Source organism: Triticum aestivum, chromosome 3A, assembly GCF_018294505.1.
Source record: "Triticum aestivum cultivar Chinese Spring chromosome 3A, IWGSC CS RefSeq v2.1, whole genome shotgun sequence".
NCBI classification, from domain to species: Eukaryota; Viridiplantae; Streptophyta; class Magnoliopsida; order Poales; family Poaceae; genus Triticum; species Triticum aestivum.
Window position 1 is genome coordinate 241,212,445 of NC_057800.1, and position 4,583 is coordinate 241,217,027.

Below are 4,583 nucleotides of genomic sequence, written 5' to 3' on the forward strand. Positions count from 1 at the left end.
GCGCGACAGGCCTCGTGAGGACCGCTGGCAAGACCAGCCTCGCAAGGTGGCCTGGAGGGACCAGCCTCATGAGGATCACCCCCAAAGCAATGCCGGTCTTCCCCTGCTGCCGCCACCAAGAAGGAACGGCGATCATCATCAGGACGAGGGGGCTAGGGGCTTCCAGGAGCCACGTGAAATCGCCTTCATCTTGGGCGGTGCCCAGGCCCCAGCCTCTCAGCGCGTCTTCAAACAATTCGCTCGCAAGGTGAATGCAGTGCTTCCCAAGCTTGAGCCCGCGTGCCCGCTCAGGTGGTCCCAGTGTGCCATCACTTTCAACTCGGTAGATCAGCTCAAGTGCGCGGCCACCGCCGGCGTCCTCCCGATGTTGTGTTCCCCAGTCATCAGCAATGTGCAGGTTACGAAGACCCTCATCGATGGCGGTGCAGGGCTCAATGTCCTATCCGTCGACACATTCGACAATCTCCAAGTGCCATATGAGCAGCTCCAGCCTACCAAACCTTTCTCAGGAGTGACCGACGGTTCCACCACACCAACAGGGCAGGTCCGCCTACCTGTCACCTTTGGCACGCGCGACAACTACCACACCGAGCTCATCGAGTTCGACGTCACGCACATCCGCCTGCCGTACAACGCCATCCTCGGGTATCTGGCCCTGGCCAAGTTCATGGCGGTCACCCACCACGGCTACAGCGTCCTCAAGATGCCTAGAAGCGGTTGGATCATCACGGTCCCGTGTGAAGAAAGGGATGCGGTGTGCTCCCTCGAGCGTGCCTTCCAAGCTGCAGCAATCGACGAGCTCGACAACAAAAGTGAGGGCCCTCCGGAGGCCATCCCTAAGAAGAAGAAGCTGCGCCGCACAGGACCTCAGGAGGATGGCATCGCGGCGGGAGCCTCATCAGGATCAGCGTCCGTCCCAGGGACGCCTCCCTCCATCACATAGGAAAGCGCGCCCAGCGCCCTCCTTGGGCAGGGCTCAAGGGCTCTCTTCTAGAAGGCCTCAGGCCTTGCCAAACCTCACGAGGGAGGCGCTTGGGCACCACTTGAAGGCGTGCTATGCGGCCTGTTTTCCCCAGGAGAACTGTAACACCTTGATGCGACTATAACTCCCACGAGTCGAGGCACGACTTAGAGACATAATCGCATTGAAGGCATATGTTGCAAGTTAGGCAATCTTCACAACATCCCATGTAATATAGATAACAAAAGGGGAGATAACATAGTTGGCTTACACTCGCCACGTCAATCAAGTACATAAATAACATTACATCATTCAAACACTCATGGCCCGACTACGGCGCCAAAATTAAAGATAACCCAACATGCGACACGGTCCCGATCACCCCAACCGGGCACCACTACTGATCATCAGGAAAGGAAACATAGTATCGTTGAGAGTCCTCGTCGAACTCCCACTTGAGCTCAAGCGCGTCACCTGGAGCGGAATCATCAGGCCCTGCATCTAGTTTGGAAGTAATCTATGAGCCACAGGGACTCAGCAATCTCGCACCCTCGCGATCAAGACTAATTAAGCTTAATAGGCAAGGCAAGGTAAATAAGTGGAGCTGCAGCAAGCGGCTAGCATATATGGTGGCTATCCTGTTCGCAAGAGAGAGCGAGAAGAGGAGGCAAGGCACGAGCGAGAAACTAGAGAGCAACCTGCGCAAGCATTACTCCAACACCGTGTCCACTTCCCGGACTCCGCCGAGAAGAGGCCATCACGGTAACACACTCAGTTGATTCATTTTAATTAAGTTAAGCTTCAAGTTATCTACAACCGGACATTAACAAATTCCCATCTGCCCATAACCGCGTGCACGACTTTCGAAAGTTCAAATCCCTGCAGGGGAGTCCCAACTTAGCCCATGACAAGCTCTCACGGTCAACGAAGGAATAGACCTCCTCCCGAGACGTTCCGATCAGACTCGGTACCTCGGTTCTTGAAGACACTTCGACAGGTTAAAACAAGTCCAGCAACACCGCCCGAATGTGCCGACAAATCCCGATAGGAGCTGCACATATCTCGTTCTCAGGGCACACTCAGATTGTCTAAACTTCCGGTAGGCCAGCCCAGAGTTGCCCCTAGTAGCCACCGGCGACTGACGGGTTGGACCAACACTCAGAGGAGCACTGGCCCGGGGGGGTTTAATAAGATGACCCTCGGGCTCCGAAAACCCAAGGGAAAAAATACTAGGTGGCAAAAGGTAAAACCAAGGTTGGGCATTGCTGGAAAAGCTTTAATCAAGGCGAACTATCAAGGGTTTCCCATTATAACCCAACCGCGTAAGGAACGCAAAATCCGGGAACATAACACCGATATGAGGGAAACTAGGGCGGCAAGAGTGGAACAAAACACTAGGCAAGAGGCCGAGCCTTCCACCCTTTACCAAGTATATAGATGCATTAAGACAACATGGCAATATAAAGATATCCCAACAAGTAAATAATGTTCCAACAAGGAACGGTCTCCAATCTTCACCTGCAACTAGCAACGCTATAAGAGGGGCTGAGCAAAGCGGTAACATAGCCAATCAACGGTTTGCTAGGACATGGTGGGATAGAGGTTTGACATGGCAGTTTGGGAGGCTTGAAAGCAAGTGGTATGCATCGTAGCATTGGCATAGCAAAAGAGCGAGCAATCTAGCATAGCAAAGATAGTAGTGATTTCGAGGGTATGATCATCTTGCCTGCAAAGTTGTCAGAGTTGACTGGATCCTCGAAAGCAAACTCAATGGGCTCCTCGTTAGCGAACTCGTCTCCCGGCTCTACCCAAACAAGAAAAACAAGCAAACGGAACAATCAACCACGTGCAAAGCTCAAACAATATGATGCAAAGTTGGTATGCTATACGGGATGCGATGCGGGATGCATATGCAAGATTTGACAAGGAACGCATGACCCTGGCCTCAAATTGGGAATCCAAGTGTTCCACTGGAAAGATGAGATGAAATCGCTTGAAAACGATATAAAGAACGCCAGAATCGGAGCTACGGTTTGTAAATGGCAAGCAATTCAAATATGACCATGTTCTGCGATTTACAGCAAGTAGTCATCTAAATGCAACAAGGTGAACATGCTACAACACCCAAACATGACAACAATATACATGGCAGGGATGCATTCATGATGCTTAACAATAGTCTAGCACTGAGCTACGGCCAATTCATCCATTAACAGGTTCAAACAAGCATGTCAAAAATGCATATGACAAACAGATCTCAGACCTAGTGAAATTAACACTTGTCTGGAATTTCAAATCAGATAGCACTCTTTGGAACAACAAAACTACATGCTACAGGACCGGAACATGGCAAAGTAAAGCATGTAATGGAGCTACTCAAAGAGCTTAACAACAGTCCCTTAGTGGCCTTGAGCCAAAAGGTATCAGAAAATACAATTGCAAACATGTGAACATGGCAAAAACATAATCAGTTCCCACACTTAGTGAAAACAGGAGCTTGCTGAAACAGATATCAAGTAGGCATGTTTACGAGCTCGATGCACCCACTACAGAGCGAGTCATGACAAACTAAGCATACATCCATCAAGAATACACAAAATTCAAGCTAGACATGGCAAGAGCATGCACGGACCAACTACAACATCATCGGCAAAATCGCTAACAAGTAGACAATCTGCCCAGATTCACGAAATAACAAAAGTAGAGCTCGATTGACTCAAGCTAGGGTGCTCCATAATTGCAAACAAAGACATGGATGGATAGAGCACTACAAGATTAACAAAACATCCTTACTGATCATCCTCAAAAGAGGCACGGATCACTAGGAAACAATATGAACATATGGCCATATGAGATAAACAGCTCAAAGACTTAGTGGAAATGCTAAGTCCCTGAAATCAGCATTACCAAGTGCCTCACTTTGCAAGTTTGTCCTAGACACAAAAACATCACAAAAATACATGGGTTGCACCTCTGGAAAGATGGCAAAACCCTTAACAAAACATATGTAGAGCTCATGGGCATATCATGCACACAATAATCATCGCAAAAATGACAAATATCTAAATGGAGCAGCAGATCTGACAATTATCTCAAGTAGCACTCTTCTAACAGAATTTCGGGCATCAAGATAAGCTCAAATGAAAATGATGCAATGGAATGAAATGATGTGCTCTCTGAGACGAACATTTCGATATGCTATATGCCCAGAACGGAGCTACGAATGAGGAGTTATGATGCGATGAACAAGAGCATATGAACTAGGGTTTCGGGCAAAAAGTCAACCCTCGAGATTTTAGATCTCAGATCTCGCACGTCTCTCGAGGTCACCAGAGCTGTTCGCCGGAGAAGAAGCCGAGGTGGCCGGAGCTCGGGGAGGCGGCGATGTGGCCGGGGTGGAGCTCGGCTCCACCGGCGACCGGCGCGGTGCGGCGTGGCGACAGAGTTGGCCGGTGGCGGCCGGGGCGACTCGGCGAGACGGCGACCGGAGCGGCGTGGTCCGGCGATGGCGGTGCGGTGGCCTGGGCGGCCGGAGATGGAGGAGAAGGGCGGCCGGGAGCCGGTGGAGGTGGGATCGGGCGGCGGGCGGCTCGGGCCTCAGGGGCTCTCCCCGGGACGGAGC